The sequence below is a fragment of the Bubalus bubalis genome, chromosome 4, assembly GCF_019923935.1.
Source record: "Bubalus bubalis isolate 160015118507 breed Murrah chromosome 4, NDDB_SH_1, whole genome shotgun sequence".
Lineage (NCBI taxonomy): Eukaryota > Metazoa > Chordata > Mammalia > Artiodactyla > Bovidae > Bubalus > Bubalus bubalis.
The window spans coordinates 53,948,823-53,975,282 of record NC_059160.1 but is presented as its reverse complement, the minus strand read 5'-3'; the positions used below and the strand labels follow the sequence as shown (position 1 = coordinate 53,975,282).

Sequence of the window (26,460 nt, the reverse complement as noted above, 5' to 3'; positions counted from 1 at the left end):
GCCTACAATCTTGATTCCAGCTTGTGCTTCATCCAGCCTGGCATTTTGCATGATGTACTCTGCATATAAGTTAAATAAGCAGGGTGACAATATACAGCCTTGACATACTCCTTTCTCAATTTGGAATTAGTCTGTTGTTGCATATGCTGTTCTAACTGTTGCTTCTTTCTTTTTTGTCAGTATTTAAATAAATTTAATAGGATCAAGCCCATATTCCTCAAAGTTAAAGTAAATCTTGAGAACAAACTGAACATTTAAAGCTGATAAAAACAGGTTCTACATCTTATTAAAAAAAAAAATCAACTCAAACCCCTTCAATTAAGGCATTTGATGAATGTTATAGTGAAAGTTTGTTAACTTGAGTAGAATATAAAGGTTGTTTGAAGTGTTCCCTTTAATACAACAAATACAAAACCTTGTGAGATCATACCTCTATAATTTCATGTCTTTGAACAAGTGAAACTATGGTTACCAAACAGCTACTGTTGTCACAGTGTCTGGTACAGGGTAACAATAAATAGCTGTAGATGCAGCCCAAGACACCCATTTATTTGGTCACAGTAGTGGATCTTACTCCTCATTTTATTCTAAATTCTGTCTTTACTGTTCAGATTCTCCAGGCTTATGGATGTCATCAATCTTCAAAGTCATTCCAACCATTTGTGTTACAAGAGAGATCTGCTGCTTTTTGCTGATCAAGGTTTCTATGACATGTTGATGTTTCATATTATTGGTTCCCTTGTGCAGACAGCCAATCCCCGAGGGCGGGGTTCACCTCCTTCACGTGTCTGGCCCAGACCTCAGTCCTGGTCTGGATGGGGTTCATGCCTCTGTTCTCCACGAGCTCCATGGGGATGACCACCAGTCCCTCGGCAAAGGCATGCATGGGTACTGCTCCAGGGCCAGGCACTGGTCACTCTCCTGGCTGACCACCAGGGCGCAAGCGATCTCGGTAGCGCCCCTGCAATACACCATGCGGTTGTCCCAGATGAGGTTGCGGATTACACACAGAGCGTCATGATGGGAATGCTTGGCCTCCTTGATGATCATCTTATTTCCTCCTCTGATGAAAATGGTGACGGCTCTGAAGTTCTTACACTGCTCGATGACCAGCATCTGGTCTTTGGTCATCCCAAAGGAGATCTCTTTCACAAGATCTGCAAAGCCCAGCTTCTCAGCTATGAGCTCTAAGAACCTAGGGATGATGTGGCCACCTGTGGCAATGGCCATCAACTCAATTTCAGATCCTCCAACCTAGTGAACCGCTGACAGGTTATTCTGGAGAAGTAAATGATTGGCTTCATCATCAAAGCCCCACTGGCAAATAGCTAGGTTAGCATCAATTTCTTTAATGTGCTGGATCATCTCTTCAAACTTCTCCTTTTCGTACTTCTGAAAGGCTTTAAAATCTTCCACAGATGTCACATCCACCTTATACTTCATCTTTGGTTTTGGTGGCTCAAATGAACATGTGAGGATTGCAACCTTAGCATCTTCCACTTGCTTGGGCATCTGGGGGTGACTGAAGTCCTTGTCCACGATAAAGCCCTTGATCAGCTTGGTGTCCTTCAGCCACCCACCCACCTTGCCTTCTACCTTGATGAACTGGAAGCCAATGTCCCTGCGCTGCATGTCGGCCACGGTGAGAACGGCATTCACAGTGATCTAGGCCATTTGTCAGTGACAGCTGTTAATTACTTTGGAGCCCAGCGTGGTCTTCGCTGTCTGGATCAGGGGCTCAGTGTTCTTCATGTTGTCGAGGACACTGTTGCTGATCTTGTCCAGGTGCTCAATAGTGATGTGGGTGACCTGCTCTTGGCCATCAGTGATCCTAATTGGGTGAATGCGGAGGTCCAGCAGCTGCTCAGCCTTTTCCAAAGGACAACCACTCCTGTGGTTCCATCTCCAATCTCATCGTCCTGTGATTTGGACAGTTCAGCCATCAGCTTGGTGATCTGATGGTCAACATCCATCATGCTTAAGAGGGTGGCACTATCATTGGTCATAGTCACATCGCCATACTTATTCACCATCGTCTTATCAAGCCCATTTGGTCCAAGTGATGTTTTCATTGTATTTGCTACAGCCTTTGCTGCCATTATATGAGATTTGAGGGCCTCAAGTACCATAAGATGAGACTTGCAGTCCTGATCCTTGATGATGAGGAAAGGACCGCCATATTTGTCGAAGTCAAGGGTCCCCGTGGACCCCATGATGCAGTAGCAAGAGTGACTCTCCCTCAACCGGCGGAGACCATGCCAGAACCCAGAGCCCACCTTCCTCTTCAGGGCTATCTGTTGCTTCTTGATCTGCATACAGGTTTCTCAGGAGGCAGGTAAGGTGGTCTGGTATTCTCATCTCTTTAAGAATTTTCCACAGTTTGTTATGATCCACATAGCCAAAGGCTATGTGCCAAGTGCTGTTCTGAACTCTTAGAGTAAACAAGTTAAGCAAAATTTCTACCCTGTGTCCCTGACATTCTAGATGTAGGGGAATTGACAAAAAACAAATAATAAAGTAACGATTTCAGATATGATTAGTCCTATGAATAAAATAAAACACAGTTGGGGATCAGAGTGACTTGAGTGGGGAACTTTTAGATAGATTAGAATGTATCTTTTTCAGAAGATGACACTGAACAGGGTCCTGATGGTGAGCAGGAATCCGACATGTGAAGGTATGGGAAGGGAATTTTAGGCATGAGGAAGAGAAAGTGTAAGGGGCTGAGTCAATGATGAGCTTAGTGGTTCTAGGAAAAGCAGGTGGGGCAGAGGGGTTGGAGGAGAGTGAGTAAAGGGTAGACTTATTGGAGCTGAGATGACACAGAGGCTAGGTCAGAGGACTGTACCCCATGGCAACAAGATTTAAATTTTAAGGTGATGGTAGGTCATGGAGGGTTCACATGGGCTGGTTCACATTTTTAAAAGGTCATACTAGTTGAGGAGATTAGACTAATAGGCAAAAACAGATAGGAAATACTAAGGAATGCAAACCTTTTTTTTTTTAAAGACATGTTGAGTTTGACATAGGTATTATACATACAAGTGTGGGGTCTAATTGGAGAAGGAAATGGTAACCTGCTCCAGTATTCTTGCCTGGAGAATCCCATGGACAGAGGAGCCTGGCAGGCTATAGTTCATGGGGTCACAAAGAGTCAGACACAACTGAAGTGACTTAGCACACATGTGGGGTCTAATAGATAGTTGAAAGTGTAAATCTTAGAGCTTAGGAGATAGGTCAGAGTTGGAGATGTCTATGTGGGAGTCCTTACTGTATACATATAATCATTATGCTTTGCTTAGTTGCTGAGTTGTGTCCAAGTCTTTGTGACCCATTGGACTATAGCCCACCAGGCTCCTCTGTCCAAGAGATTTTTCAGGCAAGAATACTGAAGTGGTTGCCATTTCCTTTTCCAGAGGATGTACCCAACCCAGGGATCAAATCCGCTTCTCCTGCATTGCAGGTGGATTCTTGACTGATGACCCACTGGGGAAGCCCTACCCTGAAAGAGATTTTTAAAATACTATCTTTTTTTCTGAAGTGCATAACGAATAACAGAAGTTAACAGAGTGTGACTTGAATACAATTTTTATTTTATCATTTGTTTGTTTAATAGAAACTAGATCAAAATTTAGGTCTTAAATAAGTCTTATCTTTCAAAGGAGCTATGTGGGAGGGCTAGCCAATTGGGCCAACAAAGCCACAATTGCTTAAAACTTTCTTGGAGTGATTGGGGCTCCCTTTTAGATTTGCTTTTGCCTCACAAGAAAGTCAACCTAACTTTTTCATAGAATTATGTCTCATTTTTGATTGAAAAATAGAACCAACTTGGAAATTCATCTGCTGTGGTACTTATAACAAAGTTAAAAAAAAACCCAAAAAACTGAATATTTCACCAGAGGGAGATGACTTGATTCCACTGATGATTTTAAAATGACTGTCATTTGCTTTGGCAATTCTCAGAATGGTGTTTAATTATGTCTGGGTCAATAAGGAGATGATTGGAATAAGTACACAGTCTTCCAGGCGATAACTTTGAAGGAAATACTATTTACCTGGGTTTGAAGTTTTAGCTTTATTCATTCATTCACTTATTCATTCATGAAAAAATTTATTATCTGCCATATTCCAGGTGGTTTTTTAGGCAGTGAAAAGGCAGTTACAAACAATGAAAGGCATAAAACAATGCTAGCTTTTAGTACTTCATCTTTGAACTGAAAGATACCTTAACCATCAGAAATCTCATTTTTGCAAATGGTTCAATTAATCAATTTATTGAAACAAAAACATTCAACTGAAAGAATAAAATTTAATGTTGCTTGCTTTTGCCTTCCTCATCTGTTTTCTTCTTCCTGTCTTATTTCCAGAAACCTGCCTCTCAACCTCTGATTTTTAAGTCTAAAGTGATCTGTTCCTTATGCTATAAATCTCCCCTCAGACACGGAGCATCCTTTTATTTTTCTTTCTCCTCCCATTTTGTTACTAGAAGGTGTTGATGAGTCTCTGGGATAAGATTCTAATACATGAATTAATTCATAAGAAGGTATAAATGATTTGATGCTAATTTATTATAGCCTGAATTTTTTTTAAACAAAAGAGCCAAACAGATTGAAGAAATGCATCTGTAATAATGGAAATTAAAGAATTTGCAAGTAATAAAGTAATATATTTCTTGGTTGAGAGCCTTCTCCATGTTTCTGAAATCACAGCAGTATAGCTTCTATTGCCAATCAGCATCTCTAGGAACAAGAGACTTTCAGTTTCCCCTGATGCTACTATCTTTTTTTTTTTTCTTTTTGAGGGATAGTCTGCAGCCCTCATGTGCCTTGTAATATAGTAGCAAGATATCATAATAGTTTTGCTAGAGTAAAGGGCCAAATTTTGCCTTGGCCTTTGTTTAGCTGGAAGGTGCCTACCCCTGAACTGGGGCTCTCCATCACCATAGCGCCTTCAGCCTCATGCAACATATTATTACAATCAGCTTTACTTGTTCCCGGGGCTTTCAGCATCTGTAGTGGCAGCTGGCACATCTCCCACTTCATCAGGAAGTGCATTCAAGGGTATCCGGCTAGAAAGTTCCCCCAGCAAGCACTTCTTCATATTGCAAAATGAAGAAGTAAGGTTTCAGTTGGAGGTATTCATATCTGGGGTCAAGTAAGGTAGAGGAAAGTTGGGGAGCTCTTCTATCACCACGGTGTCTTCATGGGTGAGGGCAGTAAAAAAAATCCACTCTTTCTTCTAGTAGGCTGGCATTCCTTTGACCCCGGGTTTAATCAGAAAAAGGATGAGCAGAATTATGCGATTGGCACTGCCCTTGTTTGTTTTCCAAATTCTCAGAGAGAATTGCTCTCATACCATGGGTTTCCCTCAAGATCTACGTTTCTGATTTCCATGGTTCAGTTTTATGCAGAGTTTTCTGTTTTGCCTGTGAACACCCATATTTCTCTTCCCAGCAGTTAATAGGAAAATTCCATTGTGTCGAGTATAGCTTTGCTCTTCTTTCCTGTGAAAATAACCTCTATTGTCCTCCACCTGCTTTTACCTCCAGCCATCTGCACTAATATGTAATTGCATGTCAAAGAGGGTGGTGATGATGACCAGCATATGTCAGAAACATTTGAAAACTGTTCTGGATAATTGGAAAGAGCTATGGTTTAGGAGATTGAGCTCAAGTGAAAATAATGTGGCCCAGAGATCTAACTCCTCTTCAACGTTTTCTCCCTTTGAGAATAAGAGCTTTGGGACAACATTGCTCAAGATCATTCATTTTTATCTTTTAATTTATTAGTATGTCCAGTGTTTAGTCTGGAGTAGGAAATGGCAACCCATTTCAGTATTCTTGCCTGGAAATCCCATGGACAAAGGAGCTTAGAGGGCTATAGTTCACGGGGTTGCAAAGAGTCGGACATGACTGAGTGACTGAGAATGGTACTGGTGTCTAGTAATCAGCATTAGAGCCAGAAGCATTGAGCCTTCAGGAGTCTTTGGTGGATGCTGAAGTAGTTGTATCTCCTGAAGAAAAATTAATTGAAGTCTGATATGTTTAAGGAAGCTAATGATTATTGAGTACTTATTTTGTGCCAGGCAATATGTTTAGAATTTTTGCACATATTATCTCATGTCATAAGTTCTCAAATTTTCTGTTTATTCCAGTCATCCTTTGGTGTCTGTGGGGGATGGTTTCAGGACCTCCACTTTCCCCACTAAAATCTGCAGATGCTCAAGTCCATTGTATAAAATGGCATAGTATTTGCATCCAATCTACATATAATCCTCATACACTTTAAATCATCTCTAGATTACTTATAATACCTAATAAAATATAAATACTATATAAATAGTTATAAATTCAATTTAAATTGCTATGTAAATAGTTGCCTATGTGTGGCAAATTCAAGTTTTGCTTTTTGGAAATTTCTGGAATTTGGAGGGGAATGTTTTTGATCTGCAGTTGACTTAATCCATGGAGGTGGAACCTACAGATATGGAGGATGATTATAATTGGAATATAGATTTTATTTGGTTTTATTCAAATCTTGTTTTTATTACTCTGGTATGAAATGTTACCTGTGTAGTTTTGTGCTTGAGGGAAAATATAGTTACTGTTCTAGAAGAGCAGTGGTAGTTGCATATAATTTGGAATTAAACTTGTTCATGACATACACAAATAAATTCAAAGTACACCAACAAATTTAAATTACAGAATCAAGACTGGCTAACAAAATAAGAGTGAAGTAAGTTCACAGGGCAGTTTCGTGAATTTGGTACTATGGTAGTCATTAGGACTATGCCTCAATATTTCCAGGCAGTGCTCTTGTGCCATATAAGAACAATCAACCCTTATAGTTAGATTGCATTAATCCACATCTTTAAAATTATATGTGGCCATGTAACTTGCTTCAGCCAAAGAAATGTGAGCAGAATTGATGAACATTGTATGTGGACGCTCAGTTGTGTCTCTGCAATCCCATGGTCTGTAACCCACCAGGTTCCCCTGTCCATGGGATTATCCAGGTAAGAATACTGGAGTTGGGTTGCCATTTCCTCCTCCAGGGGATCTTCCCCACCCAGTAACTGAATCCATATCTCCTGCATCTCCTGCTTTGGCAGGCAGATTCTTTTACACTGAGCCATCATCTTCAGATAAAAGTTTGTACGGCCAGTACATGAGTCGCTATCTTCCCATTCTCCAGCCATAATGATCAACACTATTTCAGATGGTGAGGGTCTGCCAGTCTGAGTCCTGTGTGAAGATCATGTGATGCCAAATTCATTGTGTGTATGTGTGTGTGTGTTAGACGCTCAGTCATGTCCAATTCTTTGTGTTCCCAGGGACTGTAGCCCGCCAGGCTCCTGTGTCCATGAAATTCTCCTGGCAAGAATACTGGAGTGGGTAGTCATTCCCTTCTCCAGGGGATCTTCCTGACGCAGGGATCAAACCTGGGTCTCCCACATTGTGGGCAGATTCTTTTACCATCTGAGCCACTAAGGAAGCCCCACCAAATTCATTACTGACTTCATATAGCATGAGTGAGAAATTAAATTTTGTTATAAGACATTGAGACTTGGGGATTGTTTATTACAATAGCACAACCTATTTGAACGAATGTAGGCACCATTCATCCAGAAAGTAGAGACCCAAAAAGTCCTTCCTAAATGTACCTTTCTTCATATAAACCAGAGGTTTGAATTGACCAGACCCTTGGAATGATTAAATGGCATAGACATTAAGAGGTCTGTGCCGTCAGGCTGCTTCTGTTCAGATACTGGCCCTGCTGCTTTCTTGCTGGAAAGATTTAAATGAGTTACTTAATCTCTTTGAGTGTCAATTTCCTTGTTTGGAAAATGTGGCTAATAGTAATACCTACCTTATAGAATTATTGTGAGATAAGATAATGTATAGAAAACACTTGGCTTTTCAGGTGGCTCAGTATTAAAGAATCTGCCTGCCAATGTAGGAGATGCAGAAGACTTGGTTTTGAAGCCTGGGTCAGAAAGATCCCCTGGTGTAGGAAATGGCAACCCACTCCAGTATTTTTGCCTAGAAATTCCATGGATAGAAGAGCCTGGCAGGCTACAATTCATGGGGTTGCAAAGAGTCAGATGCAACTGAGCATACACACACACACACACACACACACACACACAACACTTAGCTTGGGGAATAGTGCTTTGTCAGGTCTTGAGAGGAGGGGGATGTGGAGAGTTCCTAATTAACAGGCATAAACTTTCAGTTGACCAGATGAATGATCTGCTGTACAACATTGCACCTAATAATACATTGTACACAGAGACATTTATTAAGAGGGTAGATCTCATGTTAAGTATTCTTTCTCCAATAATAATTAAAGAATAAATGTTAGGTAGCATTCTATTATTATCCAGTACACTTGACAATGACTTTATGGAGCCTATCTTTTTCAGTCTAATTGTCTGGATAACTGATTGTGAAAGCCCCTTCCAGCTCTAAAACATGCTTTATGGTCCCTACCTTTCCTTAGAGTAGCTTTAGTTGTGGTTTGAGTTTTGTGGTGCCTAAATGAACTGATGGTATCAGAGTTCCTCTGGCTTAGTGAGAACCCTACAAAAAATCTACAAAAAATCAATTTATTATGCTGCAGCTTTCTCTTCCTTCTTCTGCTTCATCACCCTTAAAGTTGTCCCAGAATTCTGTTTGACTTTGTAGTTTTCTGCTTCTTTCTCATTCTGAAGTATATTTTTCTTTTTGGCTTTTGACAATGGACAACATAAATTTTTCTTTTAATTGACTTGCCCATGTACATAGTAAATAAGATCAGGACTATATCAGGGAAGTTTCCCCAAGAGATCAGGCCAGTTTTTGATGGTGAGGAAAAACTTGTTATTCACTTACACACCTAAAATATGTCAAAACATTTTATATACACATATTTGCAATAGTATTTCTGATTTACTATGTTTATTTACCAGTGTTCTCTCTAGGAAAGAACAGATTATCGCCTGAAAAACTAGTTATCATTAGCTAAAACTGTTTTGTCAAATATAAAAGTACAGTCTTAAGTATTTTATTAGTGTGGTTGGGATTAAGGACTATTGCTTTGAAATGCATATGTGGGTGGTGAAGCCGGGAATATGCAAGGAAAATGGCATTGTCTAGGTGAGGGAAAAGCCTAGACCAGTGCCACATGTAGTTGCAGGTAATGCCAAGATTATTTGTAGAAAAGATAATGGTGGGAGGGTGGCTGAATTCCTGGGACAATAGCCCGAGAAGTCAGGGACTGGAAAGAGTAGAGGCAGGAAAAGTGAGCCTGAGGATGGAGGAGGGGGAAAATCCGAGGCAGGAAGAGGGACGAGATCAGAGAGGATGCATAATAAAGGCAGGGCAGCAGACAAAGCCCTCAGGAGCAAATGCCAGAGAGAATCCCAGTTTGTTTAGTGAAGAGACAGGAAAAAGGACATCCTCTCAAAGGACCTAGGTTATGGGACTGGATGGGCGAGATAGATAACAGGAAAGAACCAGGCTTCTCTAGGGACCCAAAGAGCAAGGCCTGTCCCTCCTTCCCCCTGCCACCTCCCACCCACCCCTTCATCCCTGCCCAAACCCTTCTCGTGTATGTGTGTGTGTGTGTGTGTGTGTGTGCTGTTCGGTCACATCTGACTCTTTGCAACCCCTGGACTGTAGCCTGCCAGGCTCCTTTGTCCATGGGAATCTCCAGGCAAGAATACTGGAGAAGGTAGCCATTTTCTTCTCCAGGGGATCTTCCTCACCCAGGGATTGAACTGGGGTCTCTTACATTATAGGCAGATTCATTATCATCTGAGTCACCAGGGAAGCCCAACCTTTCTCACAGGATAATATAATAGCTTGACTTGAGACAAATGGAACAAACTATCTGAAAGGAGATAGAACCAAGTCCTTGAGGCAGGAGACTGCCAGAGAAGGCCTGTTAGGAAGTCCTAACAGGATACTGATGCATCCCTCAGTGACAGGCCGTCTCATGCTATTTTTTTAACTTTTAATTTTGTATTGGTGTGTAGCTGATTAACAATGTTGTGATACTTTCAAGTGGACAGAAAAGGGATTCAGCCATATATATCCATTCTTTCCTAAACTCCCCTCCCATCCAGACTGCCACATAACATTGAACAGAATTCCTTGTGCTACACAGTAGGTTCTTGTTGGTTATCCATTTTGTTTATTTATTTTGTGGTGGGGAAGGAAGATGGAGGAAAAGAGGGGAAAAAGGAAGGAGAGGGAGAAAGAAAGAAAAAGAGAGGAAGCTCTATGGTGGCTCTTTAAAAAAACCAGTTTATTTGGTTAGATAATATATGCCACTGTCTGTAAACATTTATATATTATTAGAATTAACAGTGCTGTTTAAACTTTTTATTTTGTGTTGAGGTATAACTGATTGACAATGTTGTGGTAGTTTCTGGCAGACAGCGAAGGGACTCAGCCATACATACACATGTATCCTATCTCTCCCATGCTCCTCTCCCATCCAGGATGCCAGGTAACACTGAGCAGAGTTCCATGTGCTATACAATAGGTATTTGTTTGTGCTTACTCGCTCGGTTGTGTCCGACTCTTTGCGACCTCAGACTGGGACTGTAGCCCACCAAGCTCCTCTGTCCATGGGGATTCTCCAGGCAAGAATACTGGAGTGGGTTGCCATGCCCTCCTCCAGGGAATCTTTGCAACTCAGAGATCGAACCCAGGTCTTCCGCATTGCAGGCAGATTCTTTACTGACTGAGCCACCAGGGGAGGTTATCTATTTTAAATATAGCAGTGTGTACATGTCCATCCCAAACTCCTTAACTAATCTTTTCCCCCATTCATCCCCCTTGGCAAAGCATTCTTTTATCAAATAAATGAATGTGTGGAGTGGGAAGTGGTGAACTTGAGCCAGGCTAACCAGCCGTATGGCATTCAACTTCAACTCTTAAAAGCTGAGATCCTGAAATTCCCTCCCAGGTGGTAAAATGCCTTGTCTGGATTTGGTGCCCATCGGACACTGAGAGAGACAACACTGAAGCTGAGTCAGATGTGGGCGGGGCTGCAGAGAAGGGGCAGAAGAGGTATGGTATCCTGGCTGGAAAGTGAGTGCAAACGAGGGAGTTCCCTCTTTTTCTTTCCTGCCTCTCTCAGATTAGGTGAGTAATGTGGAACCCTGGTAAATCCATCACACTAAGTAAGTTGTGTTGTGTAATTCACTGAAACATTTAAATTGTTTAGTCTACATTAGGGGATCACTGATAATCCTAAGCAGATACAGGAAGCATTTTGAAAACAACCAATGCTAGACAAGGTTCCAGGATCCTCTGTCAATTCAGTGTCATGAATGCCAACCTACTTTTCCCTTGCAATCTTTATGAATCCCAAGAAAATCACACGTGAGTTAGTCTTAGGGAATTTGGTCCCCCCACTTTGGGTAACTAGAGCCCGAGTGTCCCTTGCCTCACCTCACTCCTCCTGACGGGGCTTCTCAAATGTCTTCTGGGAAGATGACCTTGGTTCTCCACTCATTAGTTTTATGTTTTTAGGAGTCTGCCTTGCTTACCTGAGCTTCAGTTTCCTCATCTATGAATTGGAGAACCACCACTACCACATGCTGCTGCTGCTGCTGCTGCTGCTGCTGCTGCTAAGTCACTTCAGTCGTGTCCGACTCTGTGCTACCCCATAGATGGCAGCCCACCAGGCTCCTCTATCCCTGAGATTCTCCAGGCAAGAACACTGGGGTGGGTTTCCAGTTCCTTTTGCATGCATGCATGCATGCTAAATTGCTTCAGTTGAGTCCGACTCTGTGCGACCCTATGGACAGCAGCCCACCACGCTCCTCTGTTCATGGGATTCTCTAGGCAAGAATACTAGAGTGGTGCCATTTCCTTCTCCACCACTACCACATGGGGGGTTGTATAAACCGATGACATGGTACATTGGAAAGGTTCCAAGGCTGGATGTGGGCTTTCATTGTAGCTCAGATGGTAAAGAATCTGCCTGCAATGCAGGAGACCTGGGTTCGATTCCTGGGTTGGGAAGATCCCTTGGAGAAGGGAAATGGCAACCCACTCCAGTATTCTTGCCTGGAAAATCCCATGGACAGAGGAGTCTGGTGGTTTACATCCATGGGGTCTCAAGAATTGGACACAACTTAGTGACTAAACCACCACCAAGGTTGGATGTGGTGTACAGAAGTTCTCCAATAGATGCTTTCCCTTTTTTTCTCTCAAAATGCCAGGCATCTAGTACGTCATCTTTGCCCAAGTAATCTTGGGGGATCTTGCCCCAGAAAAAAGCAAGCCAAATTTGTGTGATAATCTTAAAGACTGCTTCAAGAAGATGAGTTTTCTCTTAGCCAAATGGGCTTGAGCAACAGACAATCCACTGTTACTTTCATCCCCTAGCTGTAGACCTATTCTTGGAACACTGGCTGCCTGAAGGGTGGAGCCACTAGCTCCTCCTTAAATCCATCAGAGAACAGGTTTGAGAACTGGTAAAAATGAGCACCAGTACATGTACATGTAGCTCAAGCAGTAAAGAATCTGCCTGCAGTGCAGGAGACCTGGGTTTGATCCCTGGGTTGGGAAGATCCCCTAGAGAAGGGAATGGCAACCCGCTCCAGTATTCTTGTCTAGAGAATCCCACGGACAGAGGAGCCTGGAGGGCTACAGTCCATAGGGTCACAAAGAGTTGGACTCAACTGAGTGACTAACAGTTTCATTTTTCATTTCATGCATACATGTTATGTGAGTTCTACTTTACTGAAGGTCAACTTGCAGGGAACAGGTCTCAGCAAGCCTAAGGATGGTATCAGACAGGAGTATTTTCCTGGTATGGCTTCTCAGAAACCCACACATCCTAACGAAAAACACTTTTATCTACCTTCCTGACCCTCAACCACATCAACCCAGAACTCAGGATGCTTCCTTCATGGTTGCAGTAGCTTTGCACTGTTGTTTTAGCCATGGCTATAAAATAATCATTAGGAGTCACATGAGTGCATCTATAATAATACCTCACATTCCAGCCATAAAGCCTAGGAGAGACTGAACACCTCCTGCCTGGCTCTGACCTTCCCAGGCCTGCAGTGTTAGTACTGCCAGAGCCTGGAGCTCAGGGTTGCACTCCTGTACCTTCCGGTGGGATCCCTGAAGAGCTTATGCCATCTGCATTGCAGGCAACTACATTTCCCACATTCCCTTGGCAACTGGCTTTAAGTAGATTTGACCAATGGTGGAAGACTGGCTGGCAGGACAAACCAGAGTATTTCTCCTCGTTTTTGCTTCCAAAGAGGCTTCCAGCACTGGCTGCTTGCTTGTTTATGCAGTTTCAAGCCCATCCTCTGGGTTCCCAGCTCCTGCAGAACAGCCCCTGCCACAGTGCTAACTCTCACCCAATGCCTTCAGGTTCTGGCTCTAGTAATATACATCCTCCCTGTGTCCCTTCAGCCCTAGGGATCGTGGCAGCTTTCTGCTCTTGCTAATATCTGAGTTGCTTCACCATCCTCCCTTTGGCTTTTTAGCTCTTTCATTACCTATGTTACCAATTCCCTATGTTAAGTTGATTCTATTTAAAATGCCATGGGGAGAGTCTGTTTTCCTGATGAGTTTCTCATTGCTTCACCTCCTTCAGTCAGCACTATTTTACCTTCATGTTGAACCTAAGTCTCTCATGTAAGGTCTCTCCTCTCGCAGGCCACCCACTGGGAAACTGGGCAATGGTTTCTTCAGCTCTTAGGTTTCCCTGAACATATCCTGGATTTCACTTACTTCTGTGGGCTTTTGAACCCACGAAGGAGACAGAGTATTTTTCATATCTTGGTGACCTATTTGATATAAACACCAGTCAAATTTCTTCAGATTGTCTTTGGCCTCCCACTCACTGGTTAAACTAATTTCTTTTAGAGTCCAAAAATGGCTGTAAGTTCACCATCTCTTCTCCCCCTTTCTTTGGTTTATGATATAAACTCTATGTTATCCTCCTAGACTTTACTGTTGGGAGACAAGCCTTTAATAAAACAAACACAAACACCAAACCAAGCTAACAAGCATTGAGGACCCTGTAGATCCATCCATTAAAGTGATTGGCAGCTGCATCCAGTTCCTAGGGACAGCAACGGGCCAGGGCTGTCAGCAGTGTCTAGTGATGGGAGTATGGGTCTGCTATGATTGCTGGTGGCATGATGTCTTTCCCAACCAGGCTCTGCAGCATAATTTGAACATGATCCCTGAATGGGTAGCTTCTGAACTTGGTTCTCTGACTTTCCTAGAGATTTTGTGAGCTACCCAATATAATTTTTTCCCTCTAAATCCTTAAAAATTTGTTTCTGATGCATATAACTAAATAATACGTATAGACATTGGAACCATGCACAATGTTTTCTGATTCACCAAATCATGCATTTAGCCGTGTTCAGGTGCACTCTAATTTGATATGCTCTCAAAATAGGTCCACAAGGTCTGAGTTTCATGTAAATATTCACAAAAAGTCCTGGAGTACTTAGATAATCAATAAGATCCATTCTTTGAATGCTAATAGCTCTTTATCCTCAGCTGAACTCTGTGGGCTCAGTAGTTAAGTGGCCATGGTGGCAGGAATTGATATACTAGCTCAATTATATGAACTTCTTCACCAAGGCTCTCCCAGTATCACCAGCTTGCCAGCTTAAGTGACCAACCATGACCTTCCCAAGTGATAGCACTCCAAGGAGGCTTGTCGTTCACTTGATGGTAGGTTCATAGCATTTGATTCCTTCCTTTGTGGAGAGAGAAGCAATATGTCCTTACTAAAATAGACAAGATCTGAATTTACTTCTCTTCCCTTAATGCTTCTGCCAAAACCATAACCTGTAGGTATTCTGAATGCTTTTTTCACTGTCACAGTATCTTACTCAATGTTGCTTCTCAATAAGAACCTTACCTGTTAGGAGAGGAAGACAACGTGCGATGCCCATGGAAATTTGGGGTCTTATCTTAAACTCTGTTTTGGAAGCAGCTGGCTTTATAAAAGAGTGGAATGACTGAAGTAAGAATCAGTCATGGTGCCAACTGAAACTCAATGTCTTGAAGGATTGGAGTGCTGCCTTAGAGCTGACATTGATATCTACTTGTGTTTGATAGATGGTGCAGGCTCTTGCAGAAAAAGTGGATCCAGAGACCAAGGTGAGAAATGGGAATGTCACTTCTCACAGTTACATTTTACATCATACCTTTGACTTTGGGTAATGCTCATATATGGGCTTTAATACTTGGAGAAGAAATGCTTCCACCAGAGGCAACAACAGAGACTGCTACCTTGCCACTCCAGGTTCTTTTTAACACCAGGTTGGGCTTTCTTGGTGGCTCAGACAGTAAAGAATCTGCCTGCAGCACAGGAGACTTGGGTTCGATCCCTGAGCCAGAAAGATGCCCTGGAGAAGGAAACAGCTATCCACTCCAGTATTCTTGCCTGGAAAATTCCATGGACAGAGAGGAGTCTGGTGGGCTACAATCCATAGTGCTGCAAAAAGTTGGATGTGACTGAGTGACTAATGCTTTCACTTTCGGGGAAAATATAGGCTATAGTCCATCCTGGTTATCAAAGGTTCTGATACATAGCATAGTCAGAGGAGATATGAATAAAATTCAGAGGAACCTCCTAGGTCTGCCCTATCCAGTCATAAATTAAGGGGGGAGGGTCTATAGAAATTCTTTATAACCAGGGAGCCCTGGAAGCTCAGATCTCTCTGGAATAAAGTTTTGGGTCACTCCATGGTTGGAACACTGGCCATCTGAAGAGAAATTAAAGCAAGCATAGGATAAGGAGTGGAGAGGGGAAATAATAAACCTTCACTGTGACCTTCAAGTCATGGTTTGAAAATGGACATGAAAAGCAGGAAGTATCTATACTTGCAAGAACATAAAGGAAACCTCCAAAGCTTGTAGTATCTGGGATCCTTGATTTTATCTCATGTTTATAGTGTTCCCCAAATAGTAGTTTAATATCTCAGTGTTGGGCGCATAGTAAGTACAGTTTTAAAAAACAAAAAGCAATTGATTGACCGATTTTTGATTGATGCCTAACTGAGGCTTTTACTGAAATTTAGGTGAGTCAGTATGTGTATGTATTTGAATATCTTTACCTCTATTTGAAACTTTTAGTAAAGCTGCTGCTGCTGCTGCTGCTAAGTCACTTCAGTCGTGTCTGACTCTGTGCGACTAGTTCTAATCTTTTCTTTGATTGATCCCATGACTCTGCAGTGTGGATGAGTGTCTTACAGCTTCACGGAAAATCCACTTTTGATTCTGCAACTTCAACTCCATTTCAAAGAAGGCAAAGAGCAGACCCTCTGTCCTCTTCAGGCCTCTTCTAGCCCAACCTCTGTGGAAGGGGAGGTGCCACCAGAGACAGTTCAATAATGTGGGCAATCAATCAACCAATTACATCTATGTAATGATGCTCAAATAAAAACTCTGGACTCCAAGGCTGAGTTCCCCAAGTTGGCAATATTCTGTATTGTCACACTAATGCTAGGGGGAGGGGGTATTCCTGAATCCTCAGGACAACAGAAGCTTTGCATTTGGAATCCTCCTAAACACTGCCCTTTGTGAATTTTCCTTTTGTTGCTTCTAACCCTTCCCTATAGTAAATCATGACCATATATATAATAGCTTTCAGTGAGTTCTGTGAGTCTTCCCAGTGAATGGTTAAACCTGGGGTGATTTGGGGAATCCCCCAAACCAGCAGCTAGTATGAGAAGTAAGGGCAGCTGGGGAGACTGTGCCTTGATACTGCAGTTTGGCTGACTCTGGTAATGACACCCCTCATTCCTCCTCTTTCAAGAGCTTGAAACATGATTGGAATCATAATTTTATATTATCACAGTTTAGGAGAAACTGAGCTGACCTTTGCTTGTGTTCTGATTTATTTTTCTGCCTACTCTGCTGGCTTCATTTCTACAGCCTTTTTCAACTTTTAGTTTCTCTCTTCCTAATGTCCCTCACCATGTACTCAACCTTACCCAACTCCAAGACTTCAGGAAGAAAGGTGGGCTAGAGAGGAATAGCCACTTCTCAGCTGGGGCAGCCCACATTAAGGTACTCTAAAGGTCTCTGGCCTCCTGGAACCCAGTGATGACCCTTGGCCAGTGCTTTTCAAACTTCAAATTTCCCCTTCTCTACATCAGATATGGACTTTGTGCTACCACAGAAGGTCATTCTGTGTCTGGGGACACTGGCTTTCTTTTGCATTAAAAACTTTTTTTACCCATTTTCAGTACTTCCTAAAGTTGCTTAACCAGGTGTTTCATAAACCCAAGTGATCCTACGGTTCTTGTTAAATGTTCAGGTTCTCTGTGTATCTCATGGAGATTTCAATTGTAGGTCTGAACTTTGACTCAGATTCTGTGTTCTGATTTTAATATACCTCCAGGCTTCTCTGTCCAAGGATTTTCCAGGCAAGAATACTGGAGTGGGTTGTTATCCCCTTTGCCAGCAGATCGTCCCAACCCAGGGATCAAACCCAGGTATCCTGCACTGCAGGTGGGTTCTTTACCAGCTGAGCTACTACGGAAGCCCAATATAAATGATAAATACCTAGTTATTCTTTATGATCACCAACCTTATCCATGGGCTTGGACTTCTGCTTCATGTCTACTTTTAACTTTCAAGGACCACCAAAAGCATTTTCCTGTCCCTACTAATGTAGGGAAGCAAACCTGAACCTGTCTGTTTGCATGCCCTCTGTGCTGGAGGACTCATGCCTTCGTCCTGGCCCCAGGGCTGGCATTTCTCCTACCTGGCGTTGTTATGGCCGGCTCTCCTCTCTGGCGCTAGGATCTTTCCTGTGCCCTATCCCAGTGTCTGTAGTCTTGCCACACATAGATGGATGGATATCTAATATGATGACCAGCTCTACAAACAGCTTCATTTAACTCAATAAACATTTACTGACTTGAGTTATGTCCCAGGCACTGTGCTAGGTCCTGGCAAGATGAAAAAAGGAAAATACTCATAGTTTAAAGGGTGCGACAGACACATAAAGAAACAGCCATAATATCGTGTGATAAATGCTTCAGCAGAAGCATGTACCAAGTGCTATGGAAACTCCGACAGGGGAGTAATTAATTCCTCCTGGGAAGGGTCAGGAAAAGTCACAGGGAAGAGTTTACATTTGGAAGGTGACCGAAAGTTCTCTCAGAGGTCAGGGAGAGGGGAGGGCATTCCAGGCAGAGAGCGAAGCCAAATCAAAGCCAAGGAGAGTGAGACTGCTCGCTGTACTCAGGCAGCTTGGATGAAGTAGTTTCATGGACCAAGAGCCGTGTTTTTTCCGTTCTCAGGCCATCTGCCCTGTAATTCCCCTACAAGCCTATTGAAAATGCACATTTCAAGGCCCCATCTCACAGTTAGTGATTTAGAGTCTTAGGGGTGGGGGCCTAAGCAATCTTTATTCTTAACAGCCCCACTAGATGATTTTATTTTTAAAAATTTGGTGCTTGCCAATCAAATAGGTGAAAAGACGCTATTGCACATGGTGTTTTTTTTTAAGATCCGCTGGATCTTCATTGTGTGTGTATGGGGGGCAGGAGTGGGTTTTCCTCTAGCTGTGGTATGGGGGCTTCTTCTTGCCGTGTGTGGGCTCAGTAGTTGTGCTGTGCCACCTGAGTTGCCTGTGGGATCTTAGTTCCCTGACCAGGGATTGAACCCACGTTCCCTGCATTGGAAGGCAGATACTTAACCATTAGATCACTAGGGAAGTCCCCAAAAGATGATTCTTAAACCAATGAAAGCAGTGATTCTTTACTTTGGTACACCATAATCATGGGGCAGGGAGGGGAGACTTTAAAAACTCCTGATGCCTGAGTATCACCCTCAGAGAGTCTCATATAATGAGCCTGGGATGTGGCCTGAGCATCTGAATTTTTAAAGTTCCCTGGTGATTCTAATTGGAGAACTCCTGTACCCAGCTTGAGAACCACAGAACCACAGAACCAGAGCTTCAGACAGTCAAGCAGGCACATGAACAGCTACAAATTATGATGAAGATGCAAAAAGTTTATGAAGGGCTTCCCATGCCAGGCTGAGGAGTTTGGTTTTGATTTTGTAGGAGATGGAGAGAGAATGGGTGTGGTGGCGCCTACAAGCTCATACTTCTGTTTAGCTCTTACGAAATGGCAGTTTTCGGAAACAAGGCCCAATGTGCTTTGTACTTCCTTTGTGTTCGGGAAGAGATACTCTCCAGGGAGCTTGTCTGCATAAAGTGTCTCAGCTGACCCCTCAGGAAAACTGTTCTTTCCTGATATCTGGGCACTGAGTATTCCTGTTACTTTCTTCAGAGATGCATTAGACACCTATCCTGTGCCTATGGTTGAAAAATCTCCATCTGTACCACCGGCAAATTCTGAGCCATGACAAATTCAAGGAGGCAAGACTACAGGCAGATGGGTAGTAAGGATTACACATCCACATAGTCTCGGTTAGGCTCAGAAGTTAGAGGTAAAAACCTCAACCAAGTCCCTGAGTTTCATGAATGGAAAGAAGTACGTTGCGTGGGTTAGTTAATTAAGCTAGTTAATCAAGCCTTTAGTGTGTAGAGGAGAAGCTTGCAGTGAATCGCAAATAGCATAGAAGAGGGAGAGGTCCCAGGTGAGAGAGAAACTCGAGGAAAACAGCCAGTCACCACCCCAGGCTGAGGTCCAGAGACCTTAGTGGACCAATCTGATCAAAATAGAATCAGATATTTTGTGAGCAAAGGCATGAAGAAAAAGAAAAGGAGGTCAGAAGTCAAGTCAGGAACCACCTGAGGGTCCTACCTAGCAAGCGGTCATGCAGACACTCAATGAAAGTCTCTCCCTCTTATAATCTCCATTTTCTTCTCTTTTTTCTCTTCTTCATCTCTTTCCGCTCTTCTTTAACCCTCTGCATCTTCAGTATTATCAACAGTACTCCTGGGGACAACCACCAAAATTCACAACACTCCAAAGTTTTTTTTCACGAGCCTGTGAGTCACAGCCCTTGTTGAATCCCAGAGTGAGCTGAGAAAAATGTGGGCAGTTCTTTGGTCCAACCGTTTCAATTTGTAAATGAAGAAACAGAGGCTTGGGGAGGTGAAGTGACTGCCCAGAGAGACAAAGATCACATAGCTAGTCAGTGGTAGAATTATGACAGACTCGTATCCCTGGCTTACTCTCTGAGCCTGTGTCTACTTGACTAAGCTGTTGTCACAGTGGTGAATCCTTGTGTTTCTGCATGCTTTGAGTGGTGAATTTCACATTCATCATGCTTAGTTTCTACAGCCACTTTGTAAGAAGTCTATAGATTAGTTCCTCATGTTTGCTGAATCAACTGAAGGAGAATAGAACTTTGCTTAAAGGCACAAGTTTTTTCAGAAAGGAAGTAGAAGTTTATAAAATAGGGAATTTCAGGTTCACATGCTGTTAAGTCATATGATCAGAATTTTCATATAGTAGATTCCAGAATTACAGCTTACAATTATCATGATTTAGAGTCCCAGAAACCCCACCCTGGGATGAGGAGAGACTTTGATAGTTCTGTGGTCAAGTGCGGGAAAAGACATTAAGTGGTTATGTTACTTTGGCACTTTGAACTTTGTCTTGCTCCCTTTTTTGAGTTTTCTGACTTTGTCTGCTGGTGCTCTTACACTAGGTTGTGGGAAATGAGCTCATTACTTCCCTCACCAAGCAATACAATGACACCTTTGGCTTTATAGAACCAGGGAGCCCAATGTGGTGTCTGACTCAGTACCTGGCACATAGCAGGCACTCAAGGGATATTTGTTGACCTGAGTTGAGATGAAGTCAGAGGAGCTGCACTGAATTACTATCAGGGCAACCTTAGGCAAGTCATTTCCATCCTCTAAGCTCATTCTTTTCTCCTATAAAATAACAGACAAGAACCAGACAACCTCTGATGTTCCTTCCCGCTCAGAGATATGTTTTGGCATCCCTTTTTCAAAAAATCCCAGAAATTTGGAGCTAGGAGTGACTTTGAAGGTCAATTAGCTCAACCCACAGTTGTTCAACGCAGAGCCAGACTATTCAAAGAAGTAGAGATTTGGCAACTCTGTGGTTTGTGTAATAGTGAAAGTCAGCCAGGAAGAATAATTCAGATTAAAAATCATTTGAGGGCCAGAATTACTCTCTTTTGCTCAATATCCATCAAGTTAATGAGAAATAGTTAAATCTATGCTTTGGTTTTCTTCTTTATTTTTTATTACTGTATAACTTACAGCAAAAAGCACAGATCTTAAACGTACAGCTCAATGAATCTTTTACATAGGTATCCATCCATGCAACTACCTCCCTCATCAAGACATAGAACATTTCAACACCCAGAGAAACTTCCTCATGCCCCCTTTCAGTCAAACCCTCTTCTAAGGAATAAAGATCTAGTTTCTACCACCATAGTTTGGTTTTGCCTAGTTTTGAACTTTATATGAACAGAATCACATAATATATAGCTTATTACATCTGATTCTTTCACTTAACATTTTATCTGAGATTTATCCATGTTGTTTCATATGCCAGTAGATGCTTTTTATTTTTAATTGCTATATGTGAATTGTATGAGTGTATCACACTATATGAGCTTCCCTAGTAGCTCAGCTGGTAAAGAATCTGCCTGCAATGCAGGAGACCCCAGTTCAATTCCTGGTTCAGGAAGTTCCCCTGGATAAGGGATAGGCTACCCACACTAGTATTCTTGGGCTTCCCTGGTGGCTCAGATGGTAAAGAATCCACCAGCAATGTGGGAGACATGAGACGTGGGTTTGATCCCTGGGTTGAGAAGATCCCCTGGAGGAGGACATGGCAACCCACTCCAGTATTCTTGCCTGGAGACTCCCCATGGACAGAGGAGCCTGGCAGTCTACAGTCCATGGGGTCGCAAAGAGTCAGACACGACTGAGCAACTAAGCACAGCACAGCACATCACACTGTATAACTATGACAACTTGAGAATTCACCAGTGCAGAATATTAGCTATATCCTAGGAGAAAAAGTCGGGAGAAATATCAATAACCTCATATATGCAGATGACACCACCCTTATGGCAGAAAAAGAGCCTCATGATAAAAGTGAAAGAGGAGAGTGAAAAAGTTGACTTAAAGCTCAACATTCAGAAAGCTAAGATCATGGCATCTGATCCCATCACTTCATGACAAATAGATGGGGAAACAGTGGCAGACTTTATTTTTTTGGGGCTCCAAAGTGACTGCAGATGGTGACTGCAGCCATAAAATTAAAAGATGCTTACTCCTTGGAAGGAAAGTTATGACCAACCTAGACAGCATATTAAAAAGCAGAGACATTACTTTGCCAACAAAGGTCCATCTAGTCAAGGCTATGGTTTTTCCAGTAGGCATGTATAGATGTGAGAGTTGGACTACAAAGAAAGCTGAGTTCCGAAGAATTGATGCTCTTGAACTGTGGTGTTGGAGAAGACTTTTGAGAGTCCCTTGGACTGCAAGGAGATCCAACCAGTCCATCCTAAAGGAGATCAGTTCTGAATGTTCATTGGAGGACTGATGTTGAAGCTGAAACTGCAATACTTTGGCCACCTGATGCGAAGAACTGACTAATTTGAAAAGACCCTGATGCTGGGAAAGATCGAAGGCAGGAGGATGAGGTGGTTGGATGGCATCACTGACTCAATGGACATGAGTTTGAGTGAACTCCAGGTGTTGGTGATGGACAGGGAGGCCTGGTGTGGTGCAGTCCATGGGGTCGCAAAGAGTTGGACATGGCTGGGCGACTAAACTGAACTGAACTGAGGAAAAAAAGTCAGAATACTAGAGTTCTAATCAAGCTACCACTAAGTGGCTAAGTGAACTTTCTGGACCAGTTTTCCTCATTTGAGGATGAAGAAGTTGAACTAAAGCCATTTTTCCAACCTAAAGTTCAAGAAATAATGTACTAATCACACACTCAATAAGCAATTGGAAGAGAGTAACAATCTTATATCTGTCAAGGAAGTCATAACAGCAATGTATAAGGATAGAGCGAGAGGTAGGAGGGAGGCAAGGGATATATGTATACCTAAATGGCAGCCCACTCCAGTGTTCTTGCCTGGAAAATCCCAGGGATGGGGGAGTCTGGTGGGCTGCTGTCTATGGGGTCGCACAGAGTCAGACATGACTGAAGCAACTTAGCAGCATGGCTGATCCATGTTGATGTATGGCAGAAACCAAGACAATATTGTAATTATCCTTCAATTAAAAATAAATAAATTAAAGGACATATAAGGGACTCCTATAAATCAGTAAGCAAAAAAGATATACAACTCAACTAAGAACAGGAAATATGCTGTGTGTGTATGTGTGTGTGTGTGTGTGTTACTGTTGTTACAATGGAGGAGAAATTTGTTGAATGGGAAATCTTGACATGCTATGATGATGTAAAAATTGTTTAGACACTCAGAAACATTTGTTATCTACATGCTGCAGAGGCTGATTTGTTAAAAAAAAAAAAAATCCTTTTGTATTGTTTTCTGTAAGGGAGACACCGTGTTTAATGTTAACGAATGCATGAAATGCACATAAAAGGCTTCATAAACTGTAAAGCTTTCTGCGAATGAAACGCATTATTATTATTCCCAGATACAACATGAACGCAGCTGACATCAACCACCATTCATCCCCGTTGCAGGTGTTAATGACCAACACGAGTATTTTTCTTTGTTCCTTTGCCATGGCCATGGGAGAATGTCTGAACCCAACACACAAATAACAGCTGTGATTTTAATGGAGAGTTCTGAGAGGATAAGCAAGGTGTACATGGAACGCATAGCAACAGATAGATTTTCACTTGGGCAGCCACATTATTATTTCCTCAGACTTTGAAAAGGGAAAGTTTTAACAGACCTCTTGGAAGCGGCCCTTGTTTTCCCCCCACCTGTTCACAGTTACTGTCAGAGCATGCGTCATCTCTCTCCCACGCGCACAGTGGGAAACAACTTTGCCATTCAGAGCAAAGGCCGTGTTTTGCTGTGTCAGGGATATGGCAGTCTGCATATGGTTCATTGTCCATTTCTCGATTAGGCTTCCTCCCTGAGCACTGGAGTTTCCTACCCAGAGAGCCTACCTTGGATCCTTATCTTTTCAGCAGAAATACGTCGGTGTGAGAGGCGATAGCAAACCAGAATTTTGCCAGAATGCTTGTGGTCTCTGCCTTGCCCTTTTGAAAAATATTTTGCAACTCTGGTTTTGCCTTAGCAGGGAGGGAAATCATCCCAACAACGTAATCAGCCCAGATTGGTCAACCAAAGGGAATGCGGTTATTTGTTCACAAGTGCTGCCTGTATCTTCTTGGACCAGGTGGTCCCTGAGCTCTGCCCCTCAACTGGGGTGTCTAACTGTTGGTATTCTCTTTCCAGTATTATGCACAGATGTGTTTCAGACTTTGTATTTGCCCATGAACATTTCCCCTGTGATGGATTTAGCAGCTCTGTAGTAACATACACACACACACCCCTAATCTAAATCCTGTAGTCATACACACTGCTATACTTAAAATGAATAATCAACAAGGTCTTACTGTATAAAAAGGGAACTCTGCTCAATGTTATGTGGCAGCTTGGATGGGAGGGGAGTTTGAAGGAAAATGGATACATGTTTAAGTATGGCTGAGTCCCTTTGCTGTCCACCTGAAACTATCACAACATTGTTAATTGGCTATACTTAATACAAAATAAAAAGTTAAAAGATACTATAGTTGTGGGGGTCTTTCCTGGTGGATCAGATGGCAAAGAATCCAACTGCAAGGCAGGAAACCTGGGTTTGAACCATGGATCGGGAAGATCCCTTGGAGAAGGAAATGGCTATCCACTCCAGTATTCTTGCCTGGAGAATTCCATGGACAGAGGAGCCTGATGGGCTATGGCCCATGGAGTTGCAAAGAGTCGGACAAAGTTGTAGAGTGTAAAGGATCTCAGAGTCTAGAAAACCTTGGTTTGGATCCTGAACTTCTCATTACACCTGATGATAGGCCTTGGCTGCCTTATCTGTGAAATGGGGATAAAAACACTTCCCTTGTTTCCAGGATTCTTGTGATGTCAAAGGAGGCAATGCATGTACAGCTTCCCAGAGAGGTCTGGTCCATAGTAATTGTCTCATAAACGGTGGTTGAGATGAGTTTTCTGTAAATGTTGCTTCTGAGACTGTCACCAAGGGCACAGAAGTGGCCAGCCCAAGTTTTGCAGTAAATTAATGGCAGGCGCAGGACAGAAGCTAAGGCTCTTTTCCACTCCAGAGCAAAGGGGGCCATGTCCAAGAATTGCTTATGCAGGTTTGGGGAGGAGACAAAACAAAACAAAACAAAATGGAATGAAATACACTTCAATGAGGTGAGTTATGAAGCTTTGGTGATTTCTTAAACTTAGTGGCCTGTAGTTGACTGTCTTGAAAGAGAAGTTTTTGGTTTTGTTTTTGAAATACTAATCTCTCTTGAAGTTTCACTATGTTTTCCCTAATACAGCCAGTAATCTGTATTACTTTGAGGAGAGCTAGGATTCTTAGATCAGGAAAGCAAAAAGGAAGAAACTGGTAGGTTTCTAGTGGGCTGCATAGCTTATAACACAAGTGTGGATTTCAGTGCCAGAACTTTTGATTTTGAAGAATCAGGTTTTGAGAGAGGAAAGAGTCACTGAGAATCTGAGACAAAGCTTCTTAAGGAAACAGACTATCGAATCCATGACATAAAATTTGGTGACATAGAGAGTAGGGAAAGAACCAGGTTACTGGGCCCTGAACCCCCGCTCTGAACTGGCAGGTGGTGGTCCGGTTAGCTGATTAGGAAAGGGAGAGGTCATGTGTTGGGCTGAGGATTGGGATGAGCCAGCCGTACCTGAGGGGACCAGGTAAAAGGGAGCTGGTGGGCACACATGGGTGGGGTATCCTCCAGACTGTGCATGGCCATTTAAGGGAGGGCCATGTTGGCTGTTTCTTTAAGTCTTTTCTGTTGAGGACCTTCTGTATAAACAGCTGCTTGCACGGCACTCAGGTATTGACATCAGAAGTGATACCCCACAATCTCCCAAGATTTTGCTAAACTCCATATGAGCTACCTATTTGGACATGACTCTTTTTAAAGACCAAGGATACTAACAAAAGGCTGTGAAACACAGGCATAGTCCCCAGAAGATGGATGGAGATGTGGTGGGGAAACCCTGAGCACTCATCCCCAGCCATCTTTGTTAGATTTAATTTCTGTCCATGGAATTCTCCAGGCAAGAATACTAGAATGAGTAGCCACTCCCTTCTCTAGGGGATCTTCTCAACCTAGGGATCAAACCTGGATCTCCTGCATTGCACGTATATCCTTCACCATCTGAGCCACCAGGGACACCTCAGTTATTAGAATTGTGGTCTCTGGAGTCAGGCTGATTGCCTTATTTCCTGGTTCAATTCCCTGATTGGTTGGGAAATTTTGAAGAAATTTATGCAACTCTTGGCTTCCTCATCTGCTAGAGGACATAATCACAATGTC

The 26,460-nt window shown here is 42.6% G+C and overlaps 1 pseudogene; it reads right to left on the bottom strand.

Annotated features, from left to right (window-relative positions):
- Positions 1-600: 600 nt before the first annotated feature.
- On the bottom strand, positions 601-2,318 carry LOC102392201 (annotated as a pseudogene).
- Positions 2,319-26,460: the final 24,142 nt, after the last annotated feature.